This window comes from Dipodomys ordii, unplaced genomic scaffold, assembly GCF_000151885.1.
Source record: "Dipodomys ordii isolate 6190 unplaced genomic scaffold, Dord_2.0 Scaffold141, whole genome shotgun sequence".
In the NCBI taxonomy this organism is placed as follows: Eukaryota; Metazoa; Chordata; class Mammalia; order Rodentia; family Heteromyidae; genus Dipodomys; species Dipodomys ordii.
The window spans coordinates 238454-251878 of record NW_012267357.1 but is presented as its reverse complement, the minus strand read 5'-3'; the positions used below and the strand labels follow the sequence as shown (position 1 = coordinate 251878).

Genomic DNA, 13425 nt, shown 5'->3' with positions numbered 1-13425 from the left:
TCAATCTCAGTTCCTTTGGATTTCTCACCTTTAAATTTTATCATCATTTACTATGTTATAAACTTAGATAATAACTTACATGTTTTTTGTGATTTTTTTTTTGCCAGTCCTGACCAGAGCACTGTCCTTAAGCTTCTTTTGCTCAAGGCTAGCAAAGGCTAACACTCTACCACTTGAGCCACAGTGCCACTTCTGTTTTTTTTCTGTTTATGTGGTACTGAGGAATCAAACCCAGGGCTTTGTGTATGCTAGGTAAGCACTCTACCACTAAGCTACATTCTCAGCCCTCATTTTTTGTGGTTTTTGTTTTTAAATGTTGGTCCTGGGGCTTGAACTCAGGACCTGGGTACTATCTCTCAGCTTTTTTGCTCAAGGTTATCATGCTACAAATTGAACCACAGCCCCGCTCCAGCTTTTTGATGGTTAACTGGAGATAAAGTGTCTCATGTACTTTCTAGCCCTGGATGCTTTGAACCATGATCTTCAGATCTCAGCCTTCTGACTAACTAGTATGAACCATTATATATTAAAATAGAACAATGAAACCTGTTAGAATTTTTTTAAGAAGGGAAAAATGTGATAAGGGAGAGTATTGTAGAGGGAGAGTTAATCAGGATACATTGTATACATGTGTGGAAATGTCAATGACCTTCCCCTTATATAACTAATATAGCTAATAAAAATATTATATCCAGTTTATGCACAGATATAGATAAATAATAATTGCCACCATGCATGGTGGCATATACCTGTAACCCCAACACTGGAGACTGAGGCAGGAGGATCACAAGTTCCAATCTGGGCTACAGAGTGAGCTCTAGGCCAGCCAGAACTACATGATAAAAAAAACCCTGTCTCAAAACAGTAACAAAAACCACCATCAAAATCTCAATGTCATTCTTTCCAGAAATAGAAGAACCAGTCCTGGCCAGCCACCAGTGGCTCAGACCTATAAATCCTAGCTATCTGAGGATTGTGGTTCAAAGCCAGCACAGGCAGAAAAGTCCACGAGACTCTGACCTCCAATTAACCACAAAAAGCCAGAAGTGGAGCTATGGCTTAAGTTCTAGAATGCTATCCTTGAGTATAAAAGCTCAGGGGCAGCACCCAGGCCCAGAGTTCAAGCCCCAGAACTGGCAAAAAAAAAAAAAAATCCTAATATTCATATGGAAGCATAAAAGGCCCCAAGTAGCCACCCTGAGCAATAAAAGCAATGCTGGAGATAACACAATACCAGACTTTAACATGTACTACAGAACCATAATAACAAAAACAGCATGATACTGGCACAAAAATAGACCAGAAGACTAATGGAACAGATTTGAAGACCCAGAAATGACTCTATACAACTACAGCCATTTGATTTTTGACAAAGGAGCCCAAAATATATGTTACAGAAAAGATAGCCTTTTTAACAAATGATGCTGGGAATACTGGATTTCCACATGCAAAATACTGAAACAGGACCCCTATCTCTCACCCTGTGCTAATACCAACTCAAAGTGTATTAAGGATCTTAATGTAAGTGCTGAAAGTTTGAAACTACTACAGAAAAGAACTGGGAAAACACTAGAACTTACTGGCATAGACAGTAACTTCCTGAACAGAACTCCAGTAGCTCAGCAAATGGGAGTGAAGATTCACAAACAGGTCTGCTTCAAGCTAAAAAGATGGAGACAACATAAGATGTAGACACTAAGGTGAAAAGATAACATACAGAAAGGGAAAAAAATCTTTGTATATCTTACAAGGGACTAATAAACAGAATATACAGGAGCTTAAACTAAACTCCTAAAGGATCAATAACACAATAAGTAAGCAAATGAATTGAGCAGACATATCAAACAATAAACATAAAGATTCCTCAGATAACTAAATATAGACCCAGCCTACCATATCCAGCAATACCACTCTTGGGCATTTATCTGAAGGGATATATAATAGAGGCATCTACATACCATATTCACTGTAGCACTATTCATAATAGCCAAGCTATGGAAACAGCCTTACAACTGTTGAAGGGATTAAGAACTCTGTGCGCTGGGGAGGAGAGGAGTGGGAGAGGGTAATGGCTTAAATTCAGGGCCTGAGCACTGTCCCTCAGCTTCTCTGCTTAAGGGAGGCTGGTATTCTACCACCTGAACCACATACCTACTTCCAGCTTTTTGCTGGTAAGCTGGAGATGAGTCTTACGAACTTTTCTACCCAGGCTGACTTCAAACTTTTCAGATCTCAGCCTCTTGAGTAGTTTGTATTGCAGGAATGAGCTACTGTCACCTAGATAAATCTCTCTCTCTCTCTTCCTTCCTTGATACTCAGATCTCAGACTCATAGATAGCTAGGATTTCAGGTGTGAACCATCAACACTTGATAATAATCAGTTTCTGACTAAATAATCAGAGTGAACTCTGAAAAGCAGTACGGAGGTTCTCAAAAGACTAAACATCAAGCTCCCCTACAATCCAGCAATCCTACTCCAGAGCATTTACCCAAATGACCACAAACAAGGCCATAATAAAGCTACCAGCACAACTATGTTCAATGCAGCATTATTTACCATAACTAAGATATGGAACCAACCCGGATGCCCCTCAGTAGATGAAAGGATCAAGAAGAGGTGATATATATACACAATGGAATTCTATGCTGCCATCAGAAAGAATGACATCGCCCCATTTGTAAGGAAATGGAAAGACTTGGAAAAAAAATCATATTAAGAGAAGTAAGCCAGACCCAAAAAAACACAGGCTCCATGGTTTCCCTCATTTGTAATAATTAGTATATGTGCTGGATAGTCTTAGCAGATGAGCAGAACAGCTCAACACCTATGTACATATGACCATCTAAGACAATGCTAAGCGAAATAAACTCCAAGATATGGAAACAAGAGGTTTTGCTTTGTGCTGCTGTTTTTAATGTACTGTGTGAAGTTCTTCCTTTTTTCTTTCTTTTTCCCCCACTTTGGTTTATCCCCTGTTGTTACTGTATTTGATTTTGGTTCCCTGTATCTTGTATATAGATTTATCTGATTTGGGGAAGGGAAGGAAAGCAACAAAATGGTGAGACAAAGAACAAAGGGAGTACCAAACGCAACAGTGACACTCACAAGACAGTATGATGGAAATGAACTTTACAGCTTGCGGGAAGGAGCTGGTGGAGAGGAAAAATGGGAGAAAAACGAGGGGGGGGGGTAACAATGGTCAGCGAGAAATGGATTCATTACCTTATATATGTGTAGCTGTAACCCCTCTGTACATTATTTTGACAATAAAATTAAAATTTAAATAATCAGGGTGAGGCTGGTAAAGGTAGAACACATATTTAGCATTGAAAGTTCCTAGGTTGACCCCCCCCCCAGCTCTGCAAAAATAATTTTAATTTTTTTGTCAGTTGTGGGTCTTGAAGTCTGGGACTGGGCACTGTACCTCAGCTCTTCAGCTCAAGACTAATGCTTTACCACTTGAGCCACAGCACCACTTCTGGTTTTCTGGTGGTTTATTGGAGATAAGAGTCTGAAGGAGTTTCTTGCCTGGGCTGGCTTTGAACCGCGATTCTTATATCTCAGCCTCCTGAGTAGGCTAGGATTACAGGCGTGAGCCACCGATGCCCAGCCGTTTATTTTTTAAAATAAATATTTGTAACAGAAAAGTATAAATTAAGATGATCACTAGACTGGGAGTCTATAAAGGGAGCAATTATTTTTTTTGGGGTCCGGTTGTGGGGCCTGAACTCTGGGCCTGGGCACTGTCCCTCAGCTCTTCAGCTCAAGGCTAGCACTCTAACACTTGAGCCACAGCGCCACTTCCAGCTTTTTTCTTATGTGGTGCTGAGGAATCGAACCCAGGGCCTCATGCATGCAAGACAAGTGCTCTACCACTGAGCCACCTTTCCAACCCCAAAGGAAGCAACTATTAAACCAACATTGTTCCTTGTCAAAAGGACATGAACATTTCTAGATACTGAGCTGAGAAGAAAATAAAGAATTTATACATTTCACCACCATTTGCGTTCTCGTCATTTCTTTGATAGCTAAGCTATCCTAGCTAAACTCTAGCCACATTCACCCCAACCCAGCTGGAGGGGCACCCTTGCTGCTCCTTCAGTCTCTGCCTGACACTCTTGCCCCAAAGCTAACAAAGACATTCTATGTTCTTCAAGGCTATGTCTAAATGAGCCTTCTCTGCGAGATTCTCCTTTACTATTCTATCTAAAATTATAATAAAACTACATCTCCAACTTGCACTTCCTGCAAATCTATTCTATTATCCTCTCTGATTCCATAATGTCACCTTTTATTTCACCAGAGAATTTACTTCTTTATTACGTTTACTATCATTCTTCCTCTACTGGACTGTTAATTCCTTCTCTTGGAGTAATTCCTTTAAGGTATTTTTGTTTTCTTCTGTTTTTGTGTTTCCTATTTTGTTCACTGATCTCTCTCAACTTTCTAGAGCAGTGCTTGGAAAACAGTAATCACTCAAACACTCATTAAAGGAAAGATTATCTAAAAGAAATAAATTCAGTAGACCAGACATGGTAGCACACACCTGTAATTTCAGCAGTCAGGAGGCAAAGGCAGGAAGATCAAGAGTTCAAGAGACTCTGTCCAAAAAAATAAAGGGCCAGGTGTGGTATATTCATGTAATCCCAGCTACTTGGGAGGTGGAAATAGGAGGAGTGAGCTTCATGGACCATCTCAGATAAAAGTTAGTGTTGTGATCCTTCTAAAATATAAGCCAAGTGTGGTGGTTTATGACTCAAATTCCAGCTATTCAGTAAGTAGGTTAGGAGGATTGTGCTTCAAGGCTGCCTAGGGAGAAATTCAAGATCCAATCTATAAAACAAACTAAAAGCAAAAGGACTAATTAGGGTATGGCTCAGTGGTAGAGCCACACAGAATATAAAACCCTGAGCTTAATTCCCAGCATCACAAAACACAACAGCAACCAAAAAACAGGAAAAAAAAAAAAAAAGACATCCATCAAAGAACATTAGAATGAGGGAAGGGGTAGGAAATGTTCAAACCTGAGAAACAGTATTTTCTTCAAGGTTGGGCAGCACTTTGGTGATACTGAAACTCAGAAATGGTGGGATTCTGAAGAACAGTCCTGCTCAGACATCATTAGGAAACCAAGAGTCCAGGGAAGCTTTCTCTCAGAACACTGTGCTTAGAATCTTTCATGATCTTCCAGGCAGCAGAAAACCAGTCTTTTCACTTTTCCTTCCCTTCTTCCCAACAGCAGAAATCTGCAAAGGAGATATGGCAGTTCAACATAAAATGATCTGGTAGTTTCAAAGCCAAGTTCTTTCACTAAGTATGTGTGTTCAGAATGGATTTCAAAGTATTAGGTAAATGAGTGCCTTAAAGTATGGTTGCTGTGGAAGATTCTCTCTCTCTCTGACACACACACACATACACACATACAAACATACAAAATAAGGTCAGGCTCATGCTGGTGGCTAATGCCTATCTATATTCCACCCTACTCAGGAGGCTGACATCTAAAGATCACATTTCAAAGCCAGTCCAGGGCAGGAAAAGTCTTTGAGACCCTGTGAAACCAATTAACCATCAAAAAGCTAGAAGTGGAGCTGTGGCTCAAGTGTAAAGTGCCAGCCTCGAACAAAAAAGCAAAGAAAACCTCAGTTCAAGTCCCAGTACTGGCACAAAAAAATACCCCCCAAAACCAGATAAGGTCACTTAGTTAAACACTCAGAATCATGGTGAGGTCAGTGGGAACAATGGAACAAGAAGCTACTCCTACCATACAAGCTGCTCCTAGCCGGGTACCTGTGGTGGTTCAAAGGCAGCCCAGGCAGAAAAGTCTGTGAGATTTTCCAATAAACTACGCAGAAAAAGCTGGAAGTAGAGTGTGGCTCAAGTGGCAGAGGTTAGCCTTGAGCACAAATGAGTTTAAACACCAGGACCGGCCAAAAATAAATAAATAAAGGAAGCTGCTACTTCAAAGAGAAGAGGAGGAAAAACTGTCAAAATTAAAATGTTCAGATCCTGGAAACTAAACCAAGGCTTGTAAAAACCAGAAAATTTTTTTGTGGTTCCTCAAAAACTTAAACATAAGCCAGGCGCTGGTGGCTTACTCTAGTAATCCTAGCTACTCAGGAGGCTGAGATCTGAGGATCACAGCTCAAAGTAGTAGACCACTAGCCTTGAGCAAAAGCGCTCAGGGACAGTGCCCAGGTCTGAGTTCAAGCCCCATGACCACCAACAACAAGAAAAATTAGACAATACACACACACACACACACACACACACTCCCCACACACAAATACTAAAGACTACTATATAACTTACTTATAGAGGCAAAAGTCCTCAATAAAATGCTAGCACACTAAATTCAATAATAAGCACCATACATCTCAATTAAGTTGGGATTTACCTAAAGAATGCAATGCTTGTTTATGAACAACTGAACAATCCATTCAAAATGCAAATTAAACCACTCAAAACCTCTCAGTCGAGCCAGATGCTGGCAGTTTACACCTGTAATCCTAGTTACTCAGGAGGTTGAGCTATGAGGATCACAGTTCAAAGCCAACCCAAGGAGGAAAGTCCGGAGACTCTTATCTCCAATTAATCTCCAGAAAAGCAGAAGTGGCGCTGTGGCTCAAAGTGCTAGAGTGCTATAGCCTTGAGTGAAAAAGCTCAGGGACAGTGCCCAGGCCCTGAGTTCAAGCCCCATGATTGACAAAACAAACAAAAACTCCCAATCATCTCTCATCACACCAAAGAGTAACAGTTGGAGAACTGACAAGTGGCACCCAACTATAATCCTAGCTACTCAGGAGGCTGAGAGCCGAGGATCAAGGCTCAAAGCTAGCCTGGTAGGAAAGTCTGGAAGTGGAGCTATGGCTCAAGTGGTAGAGTGTCAGCCTTCAGTGAAAAAAGCTAAAGGACAGTGCTCAGATCCTGAGTTCAAGCCCCATCACTAGTACAAAACAAAAAGACAGAGAACTTAAAATGGCCCACAGGATCTTGATTTTCATATTAGAAGACCACAGTCTAACATCTCTCCTATCTTGGCCTCTTGTCCAATCCTTCCCCTTAAGCATGCTCCACACATGCCTTTATGTTTAGTGTTACCTCTGCTAGAGTATTCTTCCCCCACATATTCATAACCACATTATAAACAGCTAGCAACCTGCCTCTACTCCTACTTTATGTTTCTCTCTTATATTTATATAAACCCATCATCATCATTTGCTGACTAGTTTATTTTGTGTGTACAAGTACTTGGGCTTGAACTTAGGGCCTGGGTGCTGTCCTTTAGCTTTTTTGCTCAAGGTTGGTGCTTATCACTTAAGCAAACTCTTTTTTTGGGGTGTTTTGTTTTCAGCAGTACTGGGGTTTTGAACTCAGGGCCTTGCTCTATCAGTTGAGCCATGTCCCAGGCCTTTTCAGTTTTAGTTTTTTGATAGGGTCTTAACAGCCAAAAAATATGTGTAGGAGGCTGGGAATGTGAGTTAGTGGTAGAGTACTTGCCTAGCATGCACAAAGCCCTAGGATCGATTCCTTAAGTACTACATAAACAGAAAAAGCTGGAAGTGGCACTGTGGCTCAAGTGATAAAGAGTGCTAGCTTTGAGAAAAGAAGCTCAGGGACAGTGCCAAGGCCCTGAGTTCAAGCACCAGGACTGGCAAACACAAACATACAAACACATACAAAGTGTAGTTCTTTTTCCTCTCGAAACTGCATTTCTAATCCAGTTCCTCCTCAATTTTATTCTAATATATTTTATAGTTGAACGTCTTATACCTCTATGAGCAACAAAGCCAAGTGAAAGCATGAGACTCGCTGGGCACCACCATGGCTCATGTGTATAATCCTCGCTACTCAGGAGATCTGAGGATCTCGGTTCAAAGACAGCCTGGTTCAAAGCCAGCCCAGGCAGGAAAATCCGTGAGACTCTTATCTCCAATAAACCACCAGAAAACCACAAGTGCGCTGTAGCTCAAGTGGTAGAATGCTAGCCTTGAGCTAAAGAGCTGAGGGACAGTGCCCAGGCCCAGATTTCAAGCCCCATGACCAACCGGGGGTGGGGGTGGGGGGCATGAGACTGAGTTTAAGCCCCTATAATGACAAAAAAAAAAAATCAGAAGAGAAACAGGCTCTGATACAGAGATGGAAATACTACAGAGTGGGGGTTGGGCTAAGGAGGGTTAAGAATAAATATGGTTGAAGGTAGTTTGTCACAATGAAACACCCTTTGTACAACTAATGTATGTGAATAAAAAAAACTTTAAAAGCAAATACTTATAAGCAATGACTAAATAAAAAAGGTAAAAAAGTAGAAATGGCAATGGGTTTGGATGAAACAGATGGTGATTTAATTTAAAAATGTTATGAATAGCTGGGAACCACTGGCTTACAACTGTAATCCTATCTACTCAGGAGACTGAGATGAGAGGATCAAAGTTCAAAGTCATCCTAGGGTAAAAAGTCAAAAGACTATGTCTCCAATTAACCAGCAAAAAGCAGAACTGGGAATGTAGGTAAGTAGTAGAGAACCAGAAAAAAGTCAAGACTGTGAGGCCCTGAGTTCAAGCCACAATACTAACATATACACACACAAAAAAAGTTAAAAGTAATAGAGGGTGTAAATTAGACCATAGTACATCATATACAGGTGTATATAAGCATTATAATGAAATCCCTTTTTACAATTGATTTACACTATTACAAAATTATTCTCAAAAATTTGAAGAGAAGATGCTACAGAAATATAAACAAAAGATGATGTTTTAGCAGGGTTGGATAAATGGATATACCAAGTAAGTCACATTTCTAGATCAAAATCTTGAACCATCAGATTTGTTAATGGACTGGATTTAGATAACGAATAAGAAGTGATAAGTGGCGCTGTGGCTCAAGTGGTAGAGCACTAGCCTTGAGCTGAAGAGCTGAGGGACAGCGCCCAGGCCCAGACTTCAGGCCCATGACGGAACCCAAAACAAAAAAGAAAGAAATTTAAAAGAAAAGGGTGGGGGATGGGCAAGGTGTCACATCTATAATCCTAGCTACTCAGGAAGCTGAGATCTGAGAATTACAGTTCCAAAGTAGCCCAGATAGGAAATCCTGTGTGATAGTCTTATCTCCAATTAATCTCCAAAAAGCCAGAAATGGAACTGTGGCTCAAGTAAGGGAGCACTAGCCTGAGCAAAATGGCTCAAAGATAGTGCCAGGACCTAAGTTTAAGCCTCAGGACTACACCAAAAAAATAAAAACAAAAAGAGAGATGAATAGCATCAAGGAGTAGATTTATCAGTAGAGATTACAGCATTCTCTGTGGAAATCATCATGAAAGAAAGTTCAAAATAAAGAGACTTGTTAGACTATATCTACATAACTAAGTGATGAAGTAGGGATTATTTCATTAGCAAGGATTCAAATATTTCATTAGCAAGGATTCAAATACTTTACCCTAGTCACTAGAGTGGTAGAAAAATAAATGTGGTAGTCAGTCTTCAAGATAGCCTCAAATGAGCCAGGAGCCGGTGGGGTGGCTCACGCCTGTAATCCTAGCTACTCAGGATACTGAGATCTGAGGCCAGACCAGGCAGGAAAGTCCATGCGACTCTTATCTCCAATAAACCACTAGAAAAACTAGAAGTGGTGCTATGGCTCAAGGGGTAGAGTGCTCTCCTTGAGCTGAAGAGCACAGGGACAACTCCCAAGTCCAGAGTTCAAGCCCTACAACAGACAAAAAAAAAAAAAGATGGCCTCGAATGAACTCCATCTCCTGGCATTCACACTATGGCACAGCCTTTGCCCACAATATCCCAACGACGGGACTAAACCTATCCAGTAGAAATGGAAATTGTTTCTAAAAGTCTAGTTCAACTTGAATTCAAGCTCACTTGAACAACTTACTCTGAATGACATGAATAGCCCCCAAGTTGAGTCCTACAGAATAAAAACTGAGGCTCTCTGCCAAGAACCAAGTGAGTGTGTTTAGAAGCAGAATATCCAACCCCAGTCAGAGACTGCCAATCCAGCCAAAAGCTTGATGGGCAACCTCACAAGAAAACCTGTGACAACACCAGCCAGGTAAGCCACTTTTGGGTTATAGTCACAACCTGTTGGGCACAGAATTTACTTACAATCTTGCCTACTGGCATGGAATAAATTCAGATGACTTTGTCCACATGCAATTAGTCCATGAAATACTATTTTTAAGAAAAAGGCCACAGAAATGAAGAAACAAACCCGATTTTAACTAGTTTACATTTTCCCTACTGAACCTATTTCATGCATTAACTAAAATATTTGGTCATGTCTATTAATGTAATTCAGCCTCATACTATGACAAAAAGAAGTTAGCTCACCAAGTGCCGGTAACTCATGTCTGTAATTCTATTCTTGGGCAAAAAAGTCTATGAGACTCCAATTAACTAAGATCCAGAAGTGAAGCTGTAGCTCAAGTGATAGAATGCCATCCTCGAGTGAAAAAGCTAAGGATAGCACTTAGGCCCTGAGTTCAAGTCCCAGTAGTAGCTTGCATAACATGCACACACACAAAGTCAGCTTTGCATTTCTATGGTGTTTATCTTTCTTTCCTCAAAATCTCAGGTGAGAGAATATTGTACCACCACTTTCAACCTTTTTTTTTCACTTTAGTGAAGCAATTTAAAGATAATTTAAGCAATTAATCGAATAGTTAGCCAGCATTTAGCATATACGTTCAGATTCCCTCAGGAACTTCTCAGCAATGTTTTAACTTGAAAGAACAAGAAACAAAGGCAGTCGGAGAAATCACATAACCTTGGAGTTTACTATGGAGACCTCTTTTACCTCAGGGATACAAAAAAACTCTGAAGAACTTGAGATATTCCAGGAGGTGAAGGTCACATCCTTGAGGTAGCTCGAGAGAAGGATCAATATTCTTTACAAATTCACAAGATGTTTTGGTTATTCTGAGGTACTAGGGCTTGAACCCAGGCTTTCCCATGCTAGGCAAACACTAACCACTTAAGCTATATTCTCAACACTTTTCAGAATATAACCCCACTAATTTTTCCCAGGCTGGCCTCCAACTATGAATCACACCTCCACACTCCCCTTCCCCCACCATATCTGGGATTACTAGGCCCACCTAGAAGAGTGTGTAGCCCTTTGGCTACCTAACACTATTATTGGGATGTATACTAAGCATATTACAATCAGAAAAGATCATTAATTTCCTTTCCCTCCAAGTCTGTCTCTTCAATATACTCCACCCCAATCAAGAAAGGACCCCAACTAAGTACCGTCCAAATCAAACATAGCTGTCTAAGGGGACTTCATCAGGGTTTAAAGGGCTGCATTGGAATTTGAGGTCATCAGTAATAGTAAATTTTTTTTTAAAAAAACCTTTTAAAAAGGCATTATGATATAGGAAAGAGGCTCTAAGTGAATTTTAAATTCTCGACTTTTGCTGTTCTGTGGTGAAGCAGGGTCTTGCGATGTAGCCCAAGCTGCCCTCAAACTCGAGATCCTCCTGCTTCAGCTTCCCCAGTGCTGAGGTACCAGGTGTGGTGAACCAAGCAGGTTCCCCCACGACAGAGTGGACAGGAGGGGCGGGGCCTAGGCCGTGCTACCGGGCCCGGCAGCCCCTTCTCCGGGCCTCGGGGTGGGCCTGCGCGGGGGTGGGCAGGGAAGAGATACCCCGCCCGGAAGGGGGAGATGACTGAGAGCTTGCCCGGCCGGAGTGAGGCGGTGCGGGACCTGCCAGGAGGAACCGTCCCCAACCTTCCAAGCAGAAAGCGCACTTCTAGGACACGAGGTGCCCGAACCCGCGGGGCTGCGGCCCTAGAATCCAATCCCGCCCGGCTCCCCTCACTGAACGCTCAGGCTGCGTCACGGCCCCGTCCTTACCGCCGACAAGTCGGTGCCGCCAGAGACTAGAGAGCCCTGGAGGTTCTTCACCCGGAGAGCCTGTGGCCAAAGACCCCTCCTCAGTCTCCAGGCACTGCCGGCAATGGCACCGACGCCTTAGAAAGCGCGCCCAGGCAGGCCTGTGATTGGCTGCCAGGTGCGGAGGTCAGGCTCACGTATACAGGCGCTGCGATCTGATTGGTCGAGAAGCCCGTTGGGCGCACGCCCGCGCGCTCCGAGCTCCTTATATGAACCACTGCGCCGCGGGTCAGACTGAGAAAGGGGCGGGGCATTGGCTAACATCCCCGGGTTCAAGAAAGGATTCTGACCCTTCAATATTCTAAAGCCAGGCCAGTTGTGTAGTGTGCATCTGCGGTTGCAGCCCTGGGGAGGCTGATGTAGGAGGACGCAGACTTCTGGGCTGTGTTGGAGACGCTGTCTTTAATTGTAAAGCCATCCAGGGGGAGGGAACAGGCCAAAATGGGCTCTCAGTCCCTTGAGAGATACTTAGCCACCTGGAGTCTAGCTTTCATAATCCATCCGATGTGGTCCATTCTCCATATTAGCATTAGCTGACTGCCTGGTGCTCAAATAACTTGACCAACTAACTGAGCTTTTAACCACATCCTTTTGAGACGGAAGCCAATTCAGCCCAGCTGCCACCTGCTTTTGTATAGCTTACATAAACTGTAATGTTTTTCTTTTTAAATCAAACGAAGAATATCAAATGAAATTCAAATTTCATTATTCATAGTTTTGCAACACAACATGCCCATTTCTTTAGTTGTTACCTATGCTTGTTTACCTCCTACAACAGCGAAATTTATTTCCAGAGACCAAATACCGTATTTACTAGCTGGATCTGTAAAGAAAATATATTTTTTTAAACATTTATTTTTAGAGTGTTGGGGATTTATCCCGGAACCATATTAGATGTTTAGAACAAGTGTTCTACCTCTACCACTGAGTTCCATCCCCCTCCCCTTTTTGGAGTGTGTGTGTGTGCGTGTGTGTGTGTGTGTGTGTGTGTGTTGAACTCAGGACCTAGGAACTGTCCCTGAGCTTTTCACTCAAAACTGGTGCTTTACCACTGATTCACACCTCCCCTTCTGGCTTTTTATTGGTTAATTGAAGAGTCTCACGAATTTCCTGCCCAGGCTGGCTTCAAACCCTGATCCTTAATCTCAAGTTCCTGAGTAAAACTATTCATGAGCCACCAGTGCCTGCCCAGCTTTTGAATTTTTTTAATTGACCAATTCTGCTAGCAAATATCTTATGTTAGTAATATTTTTATAAAGCAAACTTTCAGTTTTATTCATTTATATGATTTTCTTCTCCATTTATTTCTTCCATCCTTCATTATTGCCTTCCATAGGTTTAATCTGTTGTTCCTCTGTATATTTTTAGATAAATGCCTAATTCTGTTTAAGTTTAATTTTGTAAACTTACCAATTTAGCTATGTTCCACAACTCTTACTTAGTCATACGTTTGTTTTTTCCCTTTAAATATATCCTAATTTTGCTGCTATTTTTGAAAACTATTACATTTTTTT

General features: G+C 41.7%; 1 protein-coding gene across 4 annotated transcripts in view; it reads right to left on the bottom strand.

The window, feature by feature from the left end:
• The window catches only part of LOC105997247 (zinc finger protein 280B-like), a 73609-nt gene extending 61629 nt beyond the window's left edge, over positions 1–11980 (bottom strand). For 3 of the 4 annotated variants that reach the window (XR_001175638.1, XM_013031604.1, XM_013031605.1), the window contains exons 1-2: positions 11873–11980; positions 5026–5247 (exon numbers count right to left, since the gene is read on the bottom strand). The gene's annotated coding sequence lies outside the window, so the exon portion shown is untranslated. Of the gene's footprint in view, positions 1–1580; positions 1663–5025; positions 5248–11872 lie in introns of all 4 variants that reach the window. The other variant, XM_013031603.1, reaches the window with a different exon arrangement.
• Between the last annotated feature and the right edge of the window lie 1445 nt (positions 11981–13425).